The sequence below is a fragment of the Equus quagga genome, chromosome 1 (assembly GCF_021613505.1).
Source record: "Equus quagga isolate Etosha38 chromosome 1, UCLA_HA_Equagga_1.0, whole genome shotgun sequence".
Lineage (NCBI taxonomy): Eukaryota > Metazoa > Chordata > Mammalia > Perissodactyla > Equidae > Equus > Equus quagga.
The window spans coordinates 39,113,720-39,132,641 of NC_060267.1; positions in this window are offsets into that span (position 1 = coordinate 39,113,720).

Sequence of the window (18,922 nt, forward strand, 5' to 3'; positions counted from 1 at the left end):
TGAGATGCTTTTTGCATCTCAGTGTCATGCTGAAAATCTTGGAGTTCCTTGACTGTAGCAGGAAGGGCTTTTTACCATCCTCCTTTGCCTTAGGCTACTGGAAATCCTATCCTGTTAATCCGTACTCCTTCTATGAATGTTCCCTGACTCCACAAACATCTCCACTGCAAATGAATTAACATGAAGTCAAGCTTAGTGAACCGGCTCAGGTCTTTGACATTTTATACCTGCAACATGTAGGTTACCCTAGGTCTCGGGATGCTCCTCTTTGGTTAAATTACATTGATTAAAGATACGTGCAGCCCTCTGTAAATTAGTAATTACCATGAGAAAAGGTTGTTCCTGCCATACTTTTTTTGCCCGATTTGGACAATTAGAGATATCTCAGGTGCATTTCTAGAATCTTAGCAGCTTTGTGCATAAATTTTATGAAGCAAAGCAGAAGCAGAGAAAGCATGGCAAACATCAGTCTCCATCAATAAGCCCAGTGGTCAAAGCTCTTGCCTTCCATGCCATCAGAGAATAGCGGAGTAATATGCAATGATAGAGCGTTAGGTTATTGTGCCAACTTTGCTCGGAAGAGAGTGAGGCTCATTTTCTGCTTTTACTTGAAAGTGAACGTTTCTACCTTCAGATTGGACAGACTGTTTAAACTCTACGAGCCATGGCTTCCTCGACTAAAAGTCTGCGTATTCAACTGGATGATCTCTAAGATTCCTTGCAGCACTAAAATTCTAGGATTCCAAGATATTATGAAATCCCAAAAACAAAGGAGAAGAGGAACATTGTTCTCATTCTATTGTCCACCCAGCTGGATTTATCATATTAAGATTCTGAGTCATAAATAAAGAAAAGACACTGATACAATATAGAACTTGTATTTGCAGGAAGTGCATTTTTCATCCACATGGATCTTAACTATTTCACGTGCTAACAAATAATTGAACAGACTATCTATAGAAATGGTTTTGTCTATTCATCCACTTTTCTCTATAACAGTAAAAATAACTACTTTCTTTGTTATAAAACTGTGTTTGAATAAAAATAGGGAGATGCAATCCTCAACAGTTTCTGAGATCTAGCTGTGAGAAAAGTCACCGCATCTCTTTATATAAGCACAGAGGTAAGAGTGCCATCTACTGGCCTCCATCGTCTATTGGGGTCTTTCTAACTTTGATATGTACAATAAAATTTTTACTCCACAAATATTTTCTCAAACTTGAGTCTACACTCTGCTTCATGAAAACTCTGAGTTCCTTAATAGTTTGACGTACAGAGCCTAAATAGAAAAATCACTTGTCCTAATGTCCAAAATATACAAAATATAGTAATATATGCTAAATATACGAATCCACTGTGAACTAAATAAATACTTATTTTAATTATATCCTACAATATTTACCATGTCAAAAAACTATAAACCTATCAGCTCCAAGAGTAAGTAGCTAATGTCTTTCTTTAACAGCTTCTAAGAAAGCTAGAATATTTGGAGTATTCATATGTAGGAAGTCGTGTCAACTGTCAAAAGTGTCCTCAGCTTGCGAGCAGTGAACTAAGGTGTAGGTCTGTCAACAGAGTTCAATGAAGGAAGAAAGAAAACACAGTGAAGTTGAAAAGTCATATATCAGATATGACCATCACTTCTCGCCTCCGCATTGACGTCAGTGGGCAGATGAAGGCCAGACTGAAGCATTTAGTGACTCTCCTTTATGAGGTGCTGTGATGTTAACATCTGGGCCACCAAATGCACGCTTATTCTTCTTAATCCTCCCCCAACGCCTCCTTCAGAAAAGATTCTCTTTTAAGGGAACCCCCTACAGCAATAGAGCTGCCCAGGGAATGTTTCACATAAAAACAAAAAATTCCAACCAATTTCTTAGCCCAGTAAGCCCGAGATCCTCCCAGGAAAATCTACTCCCTTGCCTGAAATGTTGGATAACTGTTTAGCACAATCCTGAAATTATCTAAGGAGATGTATGAGGTGACTGGAACATTTTCATTCAAAAATGTACACGAAACTTTCTATGCAGAAAGTATTTGACTGGAAGAAAATAATCTTTCTAAATAGATGAGATTCAATACGACTGAGAAGCCAAGAGAGGGACTAGCACGGTTTTTAAGAACTAGCACAGTTCTTAACTCCTTGGCATTCCTGTTAATTTTCTGCTTTACCTATATTGTAAAGATAACATAACAATTATATTGTAAAGATTTCTTAACAATTCACTGATTCTTGGCATTTTATTTTCTCGTGATGCCATGCTGTGAAGTTGTCTGGAAAAGCTAATTATTAAAATATTAAATCTAGTGACCAGTATACTTTAAATGAATTCAGGCATAGACATAAACAAAATCTGTATAGAAAGAAAACAATGTACTTACTGTCCTTTTGTTGAAAGATGACATCAATTGTGTTGTTTCCTCTGTGTACGAAGATGAGTATTGTGAGTAAGCCACACTACAAATTACTCACAGTCTGTATTTTGAATTAAAGCTATTTCATGATCAAAGTGTGGTTTCAGCTAGTATTGGTGACATATCTTCACAGCTTTTTCATAACCAGTACCAGGATATACGAAGGCAGTTGCCTAAAGCTCACATCCTGCGTCTGGTTCTTTGAGAACGTCTTTAGATTGGTTTGTGTGCCTCCACCAACTTTGCCAATGTACTAATGACAGAGCTCTGAAACCACATCCACAAGAATGCAGGAAACCAATGGTGAGTTTACACCAAGTTAATGATAATAGACAACTTGAAGGAAATTAGTTTATGTAACACATGCCACTCTTCATACTCACTCAACATTGAAAACCCCCGCAGATCAACTACAGTGACAAAATTCAGACCAAGCATAATTTATATTTGTTATTATACTCCATAATAAAATATTTTCCCATTTGTTTTTCAAGATATCCTCTAAGATAAGCAGACCATTTTACAAATCACTTGAAATCATGGACTCAGTGTTTCATAGTTGGAAATAGCTACTGGGTTTCTCCACTTGAGTAATGTTTACTGTAAGTCTTGAAAACCCAAACCCAGTAGAGCTTGTCAATAATATACTAGTAAACACTAAACCATAAACTTGGTTGACATAATCCAATGGAGGACAATATTGATATCTGCTAGCACTGCCACATGCTCTGTTGATGGAATTCATCTCTCAGCCAAATAGCTGGCGCTGGCACTGCCACTCCCAGCAAGAAATGACAATGAACAGGTGCCCAAGATAGACATTTTCCTCTAGACTGACGGATGACAGTATGGAGTGAAAACAATGGAGTAACACAAATTTGCTTTTTGAATATATCAAACTCATGTCAGTATCAAAATATATGAGATTATCTACATGAAAAAACAGACATCGAAAGGTTATGTTTTATCAAGTTTAATAGCAGAGTCAAGACTGAAACTCAATTCTAACCTTGAGTCCAGAAAGTAGGGTTGTCGATTGAAACAGTGTGAGAGAATATATATGTGGCCAACAAATCAGTAGCCAAAAAATTTTAAATTTAAACAACAAGCTATTGTAATTCACCAGTCTAGTGAAGTTGAGAATTTAATTATTGCAAGTGTGTGGAAACCTACTGCTCACATAAGCAGCTGGTGGAAAAGTAAAATGATACAACATTTATATACAGATATAGATAAAGATATAGATGATATAGATATTGATATATCCTTAAAAATATACAAATACCCATATCCATTCATCCAATAACCCCATTTCTAGGATAAACATAGAATTATTTATAAGGTCGTTTATCTCAAAGTTAATTGCAACAAATAATGGAAATAATATAAAGGAGTGCCTATACCAAGGTGATAAAATTAAAATTAATTTTTGTCTCTCATTACAATGACATACTATGCGGCCAAAAAAATATCATGTTTTAGGAGAATAGTTTATGAGTTGGAAAATGCTTCACATGTATTTTGATATATTCATATGTGCCTTTGATATATTTTGATATAAAAAAGTTTACAAACAACGTGATAGGTATGATCCTAATGAAGGCAATATTTGTGAATACATGTATTTAGCAAATATATGGCCACTAATACACATATAAAAAGACTTGGATTCGAAATTATTGATTTTTTTCCTTCTTATAATTGATATTTTTCGAATTTTCTGCAGTGAATACACATTTGGTTTTTTACCAGAGAAAATAATCTTATTTAAACCAAGGCAAGGTGAGACACTTGGGAATAAACAAGACTTATGCTTTGGGAGGATGAGTGGCTGCAATGCTTTCAGGCTCCTCAGTCGAACACAAATTAGCACTTGGACAATTTATCTGGCTCTTAATTTTCTGGATGTTAAGGCAAAAAGGAGTGGCAAGTTCCTTTTTCTATCAAGAGAAAACACATTAAATTATTTACAGGTTTTTTTCCCCCTGGAACTATAGTCAAACAGGAATTTAGCATCATTTGAATCCTTACATAAAAGACCTCATGAAATATATTGAGCAGTAATGTCAACTGTCGTCTTAGAAATTGGTAGCTTTCTTTTGGTAACTTTTAGGCATCAACCCTGTGATAAATCATATTCTACTGTATGAAATTAAATAAAAATACAATTTTGTTTGAGATCTGTGTTATATCCAGCAAGAGGTGGGTCTTCATAACATGTATTTAGATAACAAGTGTTTTTGATAAAACAATAATAATTTATCCTATAATGCTCTGTTCTAGAGGAATCATTTCATTGGTTGTAACAAAGCTTTAGTTAGAAGCAGAATGCTTCCTTTTATTCAAAAATATCTTTAGTCTCCCAATATACTAAACTAAAATAAACACTTCAATCCTTTCCCAAAGGGATTATAACAGGTAGTCCATCTAGTTTTGTGTGCTGCACATTGGAACACGTAACCCGCTCTGAATCACATCAAAACCCTTCTACCTCGAATTTGAAAATGTCCTATATAAGGTGTTCAACTGCATTCTTAGAAATGGCGTAAATAAAATTGTCTAGAAGATTAACTGTGTGTACCCCAGCTTTATATAAATAACCATTTCACCAGTCATCCAATCAAAGGCAAAACAAAACCAAGGAACGAGTCTTTCTCTTGGCCAGTTGAGAAATGCCCAGCTCTCCTTCGCCTAAATCCTATCACACAGTGTATTTGCCTTCACTTTGCCTGGCTCCTATCCATCGCCGATTCACTGGCCTGTCTATCTTCTCACCAACTATAATACCGAAAGGTATGTTTGGGAATAACATTGCTAATAATTATGATATCTGGCTCAAAAAAGTCATGGGCATGCCCCAGACATCCCTGTTTGCACTTTAATACCATTATTTTATTCAGCAAACATTTTAATTTCTTACTATGTGCTGGTATTAGACTCTATGCAAAACAGACTAGAGACAGATTTTTGAGGAAATACATGGAATAAAGTGTTATAATTGCTATGGTAACATTAGGTACATGGTTCAACAAAAAGCAAAGGAGAAAACTGTCAAGTTTCTCTAAATAAGAGCTGCACGTTCACTACTGTAAACTATGTGTTGGTATTCGCCTTTTAATGATCTCCCAAGTGTTCCTTTATCTCACATATTGGGATTTAAGGATCAAGTGCAACCATTTTTCTAACCTCCACCATATTCTCTTTCCACTCTCAGCACTCTTGACATAACCTAAAATACAGAGCACATATTCATATTACAGTATTTTATTAATATACTTTAATACAAAACAGCATTAATTAAATGATTGGTATACAAAGCTGGGAACACCCCTCCCTTATGCCATCTAACTATCACTTTGGGGGTTCTGGTGAACATTTGTGATGTATGTGGCATCTTTTGAACATTCTTCTTTTGTCTGTACGTTTCACACATTCTGAGTCCCGTCTCTTCAACACAGAAGCCAGAACTCCCATCTTGCTTGCAGCTAGGTAGAAGCACATGATGCACCCACACAGGACTGCAGTGCGGGCAGTTAGTGCCATAAGAAAGAAGATGCAGATGCAATCCATCTTTCAGTGAGCATGGCAGCAGAGGCATCTGGCTTTTCAGGGTCAGAAACCCCAGAACTTCCGGAGTCCAGTGCAGTAACATCAGTGAAGTTACAATGTGTAAGACAAAATGCAATGTCTGCACCAAGTGGTGACAGCATTCGTGTCTTTGCTGGAGTAGCCACAGAGGTCTGGTTTGGGCCTTGTTTCTGGTTGTGTAGTGGCTAAGCCAGAAACCCTGTCTATTAGAGATTCTTTGGTGGGCCAAATATACTTTAATAAGTTTCCTTCTTGTATAGTTAAGCTAAGGTGGATTTTATTCTTGGGAATAGTGACACACTTCCAATGGCTGTTGACTATAGAGGGAGCCTTTCTATTAAGGATATCTGATTCTAAGCCATCCTAATGATCCCAGAGCGATACCCTTGGAGTGTTCCACTTCTTACCCCTTAGAAACACAGACAATGCCTGAGTAGTTGCTTCAACCACTGAGTCAGCTTTTGGAAGCAGACTACATTACTTTGCTTCTGGGTATGTACACCCTTTCACTTCCTTCCTCCAAATCTTGGCACACAACACCATTAATTTTCTTCTCCTAAAGAAGTACCTGTTTCTCCTTACTACTTATCTTCTACCTCTTAGCAAATTCTCTCTACATTATAGAACATTTCTCCAGTTCTACAGTGACTATTTTGATAGTTATGTTCTAAAAATATTTTCAAAGAGTTTTTGAAAGTCTTCAGGAGGTATTTAAACTTTCCTTCTACTTCTTAATGGGCCTGGTAATTTCATTCAGAAAAAAATTCTCATAGGGAAATCATATTACATTTCCCTAATAGACTTATCCTATTAAAGTGTTTGTCCAGTAAGTCTCTCCATTATTAAAGATTCTACCAGCCTATCTGACATCCAATTGGTTTCTTCTGGAATACTAGCTTTAGTGGCTTATTGTTGTATACTATACTAAAAAAAATTAATAGCAGTTTAGTGTTTTCATCTATAACCAGAGAAATCTCCACAGGCAGTCATTTTTTACTAAGCATAGGTGTGCATATGCAGGAGCATACATATATACTAATTTGTACTCTGAACTCTTGGAATTTATCATAATTCATCAAAACAGAGCTGAAATTTGCTTTCACATAATATATGAAAGATGGTTTTACTGAGCAAAGTATAGTATAAATAAAATGGAGGAAGGGTTTATACGAATTAAGAAAGCAAATTATTCTCAAGCCCTTGAACAGCTGCTATTCATGTACAAAATACTCTATCAGCTCAGGTCCATGACATCTCATACCACATCAGGAGTATTCTGGGATTGTATAAATCCATTCTGATATTTTGTATTAGCTTTTATAATACAGCCACTGCGTCACAGATATTTGGTCAGAAACTCTTGTAGGTTGACCAACCTAATGACTTCTACTTTCCTATTTGAGGTTGCTAAGTTCAAATGTAAAGAGTGCAACCTAAAAAAAATTCATTTGATATAAGAATTAAGCAGGATACTGATGAAAGGTCACGCTCTTTCACTGGCCATAGACACTTCCTTTCTTCAATGAGAGCTAAAAACTGGATCCTAGAATGGAGGTAGAGATTATGAATACCATGAAGCATTAATCAAAGCACACAAAGGGGATCTTGGCACTAGCTCTTTATGTTACTGACGTGATTATAGGTCAGTATAATTTCTGCTGTACAATGGGGGGAAAATGAAGATTTAGCATCATGCCTGGAAAAAGGATCAATACTGATATTTGACTTCAAGACTAAAGGAGAATAATAGCAATAATTGAGTGCTTATGACACGCTAAGCTTTTCTCTAAGAAATTTACATGTATTATCTCATTTAATTCTACAAAAATGCTAAGATGTATCTTTATAACCCCATTTTACAAATGAGGTACATAGAGGTTAAGTAATTTCTCCAAGGTCACACAGTTAGTACCACTGAGGTTGAGACTCAAACTTAGGCAACCTAAGCCCAGAGCCTGTGCACCCTATAATTTACTATATTGCCTCCCTATTTTCCCTCCTGGGCCCTTGAACTATTTGGCATTCTATATTGTAGATTTCTAAGTGTGTGACTGAAGGTGTGGGGAGGAAGAAGAGGAAAGAAAGGGAATGGTTAGAAAAATATCTAGCAGATCGAAATTTTCCTCCTCTGGGATTTGAGTGATGTCATTACCCTAAGTAAAAAATTGTGAACCAACATTATTCAAATATTGGTAAATACTTATCCTGGCAAAATATGCTTCCAGTCATTCAAACTAATCACTTATTTTTAGACTGGCTTTTTCAGAGCATGACAGTTTTAGCTATGTTTTCTATTTGCATCATCAACAGAGATTGAAGAAGAAGCCATTGCCTTAATAATCAATCGTCTCGATAATTAGCCACTTGTTTCAACATAAAATGTATTTCACCTGCAGTATATAGAATTGAAAATTTCTAAATTGTGCTTGCAAGGCTCACCGAGCTTCCCTGTGCCACAGTGACATGCACATGCGCCTGGCCCTCGGTCACCACGTGTTCTACACATATGTGTATTCTCTGCAGATTATTCCCTGATCAGTAGAGTCCATAGAGCGCTTGCAATTGTGAAGAAAGCATCCTGGTAAGACAGACTTCCTGAAGTAAGGAAAACAGATCACTTCCAGGGGTGGGGTTCCATGTCACCATTAATTCAACAAACAGGTATTGAATGCCCATTTGTAGTCAGGGAATGGAGATATAGTATGAATGAACACAGGCCCTGTCCTCAAAGAGCTCAGCCTAGTTCATAGACTAGACAAGAAAACCAAATATTATGATACAGTGATAAATCTTAGGCAAAAGACATTCTGAGAGCACTGCAGAAGCAGTTAGATGGAGGATAAAGAGAGAGCGTATGAATCACACCCTGCAGTTGGATAGGGAAATGTTTCCAAAATAAAAGGCCCTTGAACTAAATTTTAAAGAGTGAGAAATTTTAGCTAGGGTGAAGGCATTCCAAGACCAGAGAACATAATCAACAATTAGCCTTAGAAAATTGTATCAAAACAGCAAACTATAGGTAGGCAGGTTGGTGTGATTGAATGACAGTGTGCATGTGGAGGCATGGTGAGTGATGGAGCTGGAAAGACTGCCAAAGCCTGGATTCCAAAAGCCACTTTCCCTAATAAATATATGTTGTGAATTATTCACCAATATTCTTTGATGCTCTCATAACCCCTCAGTTAAAGACAAATAAGTATATCCCAAAGAGCATAATTAGAAAACACTGCACAGATTCTAATTAAACATGGTAGGCTGAACAAATAGAAGATTGAATAAATGAAACCCCAGTAATAGAGGGAACTAAAAGGGAAAAGTTAATAAATAAAAACAGAGTGACTTAAAGAACAAGAATAGAATGGATACAACAGCAAATGAGACAGTTAGAATTTTAGAAGATGGAAAGCAAATGGATGGATGGTAACCAATTTAATACATCACAGAAGGCTGAGTGCATTCAGAAGAAGAATGAATATGACCTATGACCAGTTGCACTGCAGAATCCCAGAAAAGCACAGGAATTAGAGGCCAAAAGTGTTTATGAAAGTGGGTATGAAGGCTGGGGCAAGTACCACTCCTGTAGCTTGGAAAAAGACAGGAAGTCTACTATGGAGAATGTGAACCAAAAGGCACTGAAAAGGTAGAATGGAGGGAGGACATGAAGTGCCATCAAAGGGATGACATAAAAGTCTACATACTGAATGGTGACAGCCCTAGGCTTCCAGAATGCTGGCAGCCAGATTTATACCCCCAACAGGTGACAAAAAAAGACTCGTCTTTGGAGACATTAACTGGATTAAGTAGAAGGATCCGATTTTTAAACTGATTCTTAAAAGATTGATACAACTTTGAGTAGCATGAGCAGGACAGCCCAGGCAGAAGGTATGGCGTGTGCAGACACAAGTCATGAAGGAGTATGGCAAGTCTGACGAGTGGCAAGAGCTTCAGTATGCTTCACAAGTGGAATGCGTGGGTTGGAGAAGAGTGAGATAAGACATGAAGAAGTTCAAGGTCTACCCATTAAAGGCCTTATATGCTAAAAAGATTGCATTGCATGTTATAGACAAGGAGGGAGTTTCCACAGGAGAATGACATGATCAGATTTAAAAAGACAATTCTAGCTGTAGCATAAAAGATAACCAGGATTGAGGTAGAATGTAATAATGAGAAACCAGCTGGGAGACTGACTTACTTATCTCTAAGAGAAAAACTGGAGACAGAAAGAATTAAGGCAATACTAACAGGATAGAGGAGAGTCAGGATTCCAGAGATATTTATAATGCAGGATTGATGGAATATTTTTACCAACTGCACGTAAGAGGGAAAGGTAAGGTAAGGTAAAGAGGCAGAGATGAATCTTCTGTTTCTAGCTTAGGAACTGGGAATGATGGTGACAATGTTAGCTAAAATAAGGAACATTACAGAAACAATCGCTTTGACAAAGGAAAACAATGCAGTCAATTTTGAGACACAAGTTTGAATTACTATAGGACATCTCTCCCTGGAAAGCTGGCAAAATTATCTACAATTGAAGAAAGAGAACTTACCTGGAGGTGTAGATTTGAGAATCAGCACCACATAGATAATGAAGCTGGGGTAGGAAACAAGAGCATGTAGAGGAGGCAAACACGGGCCACCACTCTCAGCTCTGTGCCCAGGGAAGGCATCCCACAGCTACTGGAGCACTCTTTCTTGCTAAGCCCAAATGTGACTCCAGACATTTTCTTAGTATTGTTCTTCCAGCATCCACTACCAATCAACCAGAGCTGGCACACGAATTAAAAACCCATTTGTCTTCCTTGATGTAGAGCAAGAGAAGACAACAAGCACTGGACCCTGAGGAACAGGTTCTCAAACATCTTCCAAACCATCAGCTTCACATGTGTGTGCTGGTGTGAGTATAGACAAGAATCTGGTGTAAGAGTATTGTGAATTCATTTTACACCAAACTACAAAGTATGCCCACATCCATAGTCTTAGCTAACCTTATTTCTCATCTGGATTTCTACAGGAGCCTCATAAATGCTTCACCACCTGAACTCTTATCTCTCCATAATCCAGCTTCCACATTGCAACCAGACTAATATTTCCAAAGCAGAGATATGATTGTATCATCCCCCACCCTCACCCCTGCTATTAAAACTCCTGTATAGCATCTCATTGCTCTTAAAACAGAGAACAAGATTTTTCACAGGGCGTACGAACTTCATGGGGCTTAACCTCTGATTCTCCAGACTATTGTGTATCATGTGCCCCTCCCACCATCCCCACACAATATTCTGTACTGCTCCCCTCCACCACCAGCTCCTGAAGATGCTGTCCACCATCCCTGAGGACTCTTGCCATTCGTCTTTACCTAGCTAACCCCTATTCATATTTCAGGTCTCAGCTTTAACGCCACCTTCACGGAAAGACTTCCAGAAGGTCTGGATGTCATCATAGCACCATGTACCTTTCCTGCATAGCACTTACCAATGTTGTAATTTCACATGTGTCTATGTGCCCTGTTGTTTCAATACCTATCTTTGCTACCAGACATTAAGCTCCATGAGCTCAGGGAAAAAAAGTATCTTTTTGTTTTCCCAATACCTAGCATCATGTCTAGCACATAGTAGGCACTCAATAACTATTTATTTATTGGTTGGCTTTGTTGATCTAAATTTTGACAATATGTTCTCACTCCTGGAAAATATGCCTATATAAAGTATTTACTAAGAGTTTACCTTCATTTTAAAATGAATTAATATGACTAAACAGATAAGAAATAACACTTGGCAAACAGTATGGCATATATTTCAACAGCCATTTTAATTTCATCAGAATTACTCCATCATTTCCCAGGAAACTTGCAAAGTATTATTGAATAGTCACATCACTTCCTGAAATTACATGCAGCTGGAAATCCTACTGGTTCCAAAAATTTTTAAATGAGAAATCTTTTCTTCTCCTTTATTGGATTTGCAGGCTGCTTTTCAAAACTATTAGAATCCTTATTGTCCTTAGCATTGTCTCAAGAGTCATTAAGAATCACAATCTCATTTAGTTTAGTTAGCTGTGTAGAACACCTCTTATTTCCCACCTCTAAGCATCCCTTCTCTATAATAGGTTTTAAATTAAGACCACAAAGCTACTTTGGCAGCTTAGATGAAGCAAAAATATCCATTAAACACTTTTCCTCCATTTCTTCCCTTGATTCCTCTTTAAGTGAAAGATGGGCACTATGGAGAAGCAAGTACTTTCATGGTAATACATGAGTGAGAGCATCCTCTTAGATAATTAATATACAGTGCTAGCTTTCTAATGCGTTGTTGACCCAACCTAACATGAGAACTATAATGGTGTTCCATGACATGAAAGCGCTACATAAATTGTATAGTCTTTTAGCAGCCAAATCCAAAGAGAAACACAAGTTTCACTTGGGTGCCACTTTTTCAGTAGGTACAAGTGACAACTCTTGGACATGAATTGTGCTTTAGACAAAGCTGCCAAACACACAAGCATGCACACATTTCCCATATATCACCCAAAGCTCCTTAGCACTTTGTCTATGCCTTCAAATACGTCTTCAACACTACTGTCACAGGCCTTGTGATTCGCCCTAGTTACTTAGACTATACCTGGCTTCCCCTGCAGAAAAATGAAATAGCCTCAGTCAGACAACCTACCTGGACTTCTACTTTCTTGGTAAATGCTTTAGACCTGGGACCCTCCAGCCAAAATAGCCACGGCTGTTGACCTGATAAACTAATTTGTACTGAGATATTAATGACAAGTTACTGGATTATGCATTTCCCATACCATATACATTTGAAGCTTATTAGGGGGACCCAGAAATTACAGTGCCTTCAGCTAAGTGACCACTGATGGGAATTTGGGGAAGACAAAAGTCACTGAAGGAAGCCAGTTTGGGAGGTGGCTATCTACTTATTCTACCCATGCATATGTATTCACCTTTTCAAACATCCACTAAGGAGAAAACAAGGGATTGCAGATAAGAATAAACCCTAGTTGCCAGAATTCCATTCAATTCATTATAATTGAATTGACGTAGTCCCTGGATATGGTCCCTACTCTCAAGAAGCTTACAGTCTAGGGTACTTAGTCTTGGAGTCCAAGCCTCTATAACTTACATCCACTAGAATACAAGCTCCGTGAGGACCAGGAACTCTTCTTGGCAACTGTAAACTCAATGCCTTTCACTGAGCTCAATGAATATTTGGTGAATGAACGAATACTAGTAATATGGTCTTACAAATAACAAAACCTTTCTTAAAGGTTAAAAACCTTTCCTTCTACAAAATAGGAATGACAATATTCACTTCATAAGATCTTTGTGTAGATTACATTAGATGACACATGCAGAAGCTCCTAAAAAGTCTTTAGGAAATAGTAAGTGCCTCTTTTTTTGATTAGGGAGACTGTGCTAATTGTGATAACAGGAACAAAAAGATGTTAACAGAGGGAGAATATAGTCAACCTTCGAGCATTCATAACAGAGATGGGTTCCCTTGGCACAGAGAGTTTGCAACACATAGATAACCCAGAGCCTATATACAAGTACGTAGACTAGAATAGGAAAACTGGGAGTGGAACAGCAAACTTGAACAGTCTACTTTGAGAGAAGTGGGAATTAACTAAACTCTTGCTATATGGGGAACAAGGGAGGAGGTAAGAAAGTAAAGGACTTAGTCTTAAACTAACTCCAGGTATCTCACAATAATCACGACGTGGTGATTTGGCATCACATATGGTATTTGATCCTCAAAATGGACGTGACAATACAATATTACTGAGGATCTAGAACATTGTGTTTTGTCCCCAGCTGTCACAATACTAACAAGTCACTAATCAATTCTGCATCCTGGCTATCATTAAAGAGGTCCTAACCAACTAAACAGCCAAAGAGCTATTTAAGACTAGTAAACGTGAAACACGGAAAACACAGAAAATAGAAATGAAATGAAAATTTTTCCCCAGGATTTTGCCTAACTTTGAAATATGTCTCTGTTTCTACCATATACTATAAATATCTCTCTCCAATAAAGATCCAAACAGGTAAGAATTCATTTTCAAGGCAATTTAATAGTATTGAATATGTTATTGTATTAGGTACTATGTCAGACACTCAATCATGTTATTTTGGCTCAGCCACTGTCTTACATAATCTAGGCCCTTACACAAAGTCCTACCTCCTATATACAAATATTTTAAATTGTTTTTCCAACAGAGGTGAAAATAAAAAGTTGTACTGAGTTATTACCTTCTTTTAAATGGTCTGCTTTGAGAATGTGTGAAATATTGAACCAAAGCTTGGTGGTGCAGTCAGTGCTCTCAGAAGAGTTTTCTGAGGATGACAGAGGACATTTCATGGGAAGAAGAAACCTCATTAGCACCAGAGTTTAAACTTGTGATTAGCAGTTGAGCCCATAAATTTTTGACAATGAAATATGTTGCTAGTTCTCATCTCAGAAACTGAAAATGAAAGGAATATTTTTTAGCAAAGTACCTACTGTTTGACCTTTCAGTTTTCCTTCCAATTCTTTAATTATAACACATGGAGAGAACATGGTACACAAATCAAGCTATCTGGTTCATCATAAAATACATCCATTTGTTCATTCAACGCACATTAATTAAGCACTTATTATGTCCAGGAACTGGAATAGTACAAAGATGAATAAGATAAGATCTCATGAGGGAGACAGAAGTGGAAACAATTGCTCTATAACATTCAAAGTGTGACCTTTGTAGAACAAAGTAGAATGGAAATGTAAAGAGACCATGAGAGCCAGGAAAGTCATCACAGAAGTAGTGACAATTGAGCTGAATATTAGAGAATCAACAGAATGTTTTTCAGACACACAGGTGAAAAGGGAAATTATTCCAGTCAGCAAGAAAGGTATTTCAAAGACATGGATTGAGATAAGCATACTAGTTTTGGGAATAATGAGCAGCCTATCCTCAGTAGGTGGAGCTAAGGCAGGCAGTTAGGAGAGGTAACTGGAAAGGTGGATTAAGACAAATCATGAATGCCCTTTATTAATTCATAAACGAATATTTGTTAGGCACTTTACTATGTGCTAGAAATTATCCTAGGTAATGCAAGCACAGCCAGGAACATGGCAGGCAAGATACCCACCCTAGATTCTAGTATACACCAGGCTGAGGAGTTTGGACTTTAGTCTAAAAACAACAGAGTTAAACAGGAAAAGTAGCACAAGCAGATTTAGAAAGATAACTCTTTTGACAGTGTGAAGAATGGATGGGAACAGAAGAAACTAGACATAGGAAGATGAGTCAGAAGGCCACTTCAGTAGACCAGATGAGTCCTGCTTCTGCTATGTCTGCTATGAAATATTACGGGATTCTCATATATGTATCTTCGTCAGGAGTTTGTAAAGAATATTCATTCCAAAATTTCATTATTACTTGACTAAGTGAGTTCTCACAAGAGATGTGAGATTGTTCTCAAACCTTAACAAATTTCTACACAAAGAATATATTTTTGTTGGATCCACGTCATGTTGCACCACTGGCTGCTCTCGGTCATCTTGACTCATTTCCTGAACGTTCAGTTGCTCCAAGAGAACTTCATTTTGTCCAAGAGATTTGAGACAGGGTCAAACAGACTAAAGCTACCTACAGAGGCCCAGTGAATTCTCAATTTCCAGAGGACTTTCAAAAGAATAGATGAGCCAAGACTCTTGGACGCTAAACTGATTTTCTTCCTCTAAACCATCCTTCCAAAGACAATTAGGGCCTCCAGGATTTATGATCTTCCAAACTCTACTATCCACTTTGTATATATTCCAGCAACTCAAGAATTGCCCAAAGCCTTGAAATTGATGAGAGAGGGCCCCAGAAATTTGTTCTTTTGTGTGTGGAACTTCACACATTTCCATCTATTATTTCATTTGCTCCCTATAACAAGCAAAGAAATAAGGCAAATAATATGTCATTAGACCCATTTTAAAGATGAAGAAACTAAAACCAAGAGAAAGCAAGACTTTGACCCAAAGGTACAGGCTAGTAAATAGTAGAGTCAGAACTACATTCCAGAGCTCTGACTCCTAGACCATGTTCTTTGCTTTATCTCCTTGCTGTCTCTTCAGCCATCAATCATTGTCTCTCTCCCATTGTACTACACATCTGCATAACAATTCTTTGCTGTCTCAAGGTTAACAAATAACCTCTTTTATGTTAATCTAGACTTCATAAAACAATCACTCATTTTCTGAAGCTCAGACAAAGCCATGTATATTAAGCGATAAATAAAATCTCTTCTTTTCTTTAATAATTCCCTTCATCTTCCTCTCCAACTGACTTAGGGTTGCAAAGAAGTTGAGCACTTGTCAACCCACATTGACCTCAGTAAGCTGCAGGCTATTTTTAGATCAAGACTGACATATTCAGGCAGCAAAAAGAGCCAGTGAGACGCCAAACTCCGTATCCACCCTGGATATGAACAAAAATGGGAAGCAAGCTGGCCTCTTCAGTGTCCCTTCAGATTTATAATAAATTGTCTGGGAGAAGTTGGTGAATTAGCAGTGACTCCATGCCAGGAATGCTTTGTGTCAGCCAATCCTGGAGCTTACCCTGCTAAACCTAGGCCACCTGAGGTTTTTCAAAAGTATTACTTTCACAAGAAGTCCCCACAGCTCAGCCACTGTTGCCAAGAACAAGGCCTAGAGAACACATTGACAAGCTTTGCACTGGCCCACTATGTAGTCACAGGATGTGAGAGGCAGCATGTAAAAGAGGAAAAGTCTCCTAAGGAAGAGTCAGAAAACCCAGGTTCTTTACCTCATATGAGCCATGTGATGCTAAGAAAGTCACTAGGAAGCCCTTATGGTCCCTAGTGGCCTTCACTGTCAGCCCCTTCAGGAACCACCTCCACCTCGGCCACAGAAAACTCCTTCACCCAAAGTCACACCCTTCCAGGGGTAGCCTACGTACAATGACTGATAATGGGCTGGAAATTTTGGCCCAATGTGAGACATCTCTGATAGGCCTTTTCAGCTCCAGAGCTCCCCATAGGGTCAGCAGAGACTGCCAGCCTGGGCCTATATCACAGCTGGACTCCTCCTCTGTCCAACCCTGCTTCTTCCACCTCTTGTCCACAGGTTTAACCCCAAGGAAACTCTCTAATGCACATCCTTAACAATAAACACTATCTCAGAGTGTGCATCCTGGAGAACCAAACATGCAACACCAATAAATAAACGTCATGGACACTATAAGTGAACTCCAACAAAATGACATGTCAAATAAAAATCCTCTGAAAATCAAGTTCCTTTATTTAGACTAATAAATCTTGGCAAACCATGCAAAGTCACACCAGTGTTACAGTTGCTAAGCTCCTGAAGAACAAAAACACAAAGACTGATATAAAAAAATATATAGCAGCTCTGGTTCAAGATGGTGATGTTGGAAGATCCTGACCTCACCTCCTCCCATGGACACATCAGGTCTACAGCTACATATGGAACAATTTCCTCTGAAAAAAAGTCTAAAGGCTGGATGAGCAATAACTACACACCAGGCAAACGAGAAGAAAACTACCTCAAAGCAGACACAAAAGAGGAGAAAACAGGCAGAGGAGAAGGCAAGAAGATAGAGATGGAGGCAGAGATGGGAGTGATGCAGCCACAAGCCAAGGAATGCCTAGGGCCACCAGAACCTGGAAGAGGCAAGGCAGGATCCTCCCCTAGAGACTTCAATGGGAGCAAGGCCCTGATGACAACACGATTTCGAATTTCTGGCCTCCAGAACTGCGATAAAATAAGTTTGTGTTGTTTTAAGGGAAAAAAATAAATTAATTTAATTAAATAGAGCCTCTAGTTCCATTTTTTCATGATTAAATACAAGCAAAATCTAGACAGAATCATGGAAGCAGAGAAGTGTTTCGTCTCCTTTAGCAGCCTTACCTTTCTCTACAATCCCATCACATGTGGGCCTCTACTGCCTTCAGTGCCTCACGCTTTCCTGCTCTCTAATTCCCTCTTTCATTCCAATGGGAAAATAAAGTGATACTGAAAGCCTGTAATGTCTCAGGCGTATCGTTGAAATTATGTTTGTCAATTGACTGATGATTACAGTGGGCTCTGTGACAAGCACTCAATCTCCTTTCAGGACTGAAGGGCTTATTCCTCAGCGGCTGGAAGTGCTGCTGGCAGATAATCCTCAGCTTGTAGCTCTCTCCAGGAATTGACTTCAGCTGAAGACAGCTGCATCACCCACGAATACAACCCTATAAAATGACCAGTCAGTACACAAGGCGAATGGCTCTCTCACCAGAACTCAAGACAACTCTGAAGGTCCCAGATTCTGACCTCCCTGTGAAGTTGGCTGAGACTATGGGAGACTGCATCAGAGTCCAACTTCTCTGCCTACTCAATACTTCTTCCTTTCCTTCCCCAACAAATGTCGGGCCCCAAAACACTCCCTCATAATTTTCCTGTACGCTGGTCTCTGTCTCAGAGTCGGCTTCAGTTGGTACCAGGAGCCTTCTGGAAAAGCAGATACTAAGATGAGGTTTTGGTGTTTGAATATTCTCTTACTAACTGGCAATGAGAACCCTACCACTAGTGGTGAATCCCAGATAACTTCAGGTCCTCCCTACCCACCTCCTACTTATTCAATGTGTACCAGAAGGAGCCAGAGAAGATGCATGAAACTGGATTCTAAGGAAGATGTATGAAGCTGGATCAAAGTGGACAGTGCAACTGTCACTTTCACCAGTGGTGAACTGGGATAATACACCAGTGGAAGGAAATGGACTAGCTGATGCAATGTATCAGGACTTGGCGAACTTGAGGAAATATAAATTCTAAGAAAAATAAAATTAGATGGCAGTTTCTGGGGACAATTTATGAGCCAGAGAAAAAGATAATGAAAGTCTCATATAAATCATTAATTA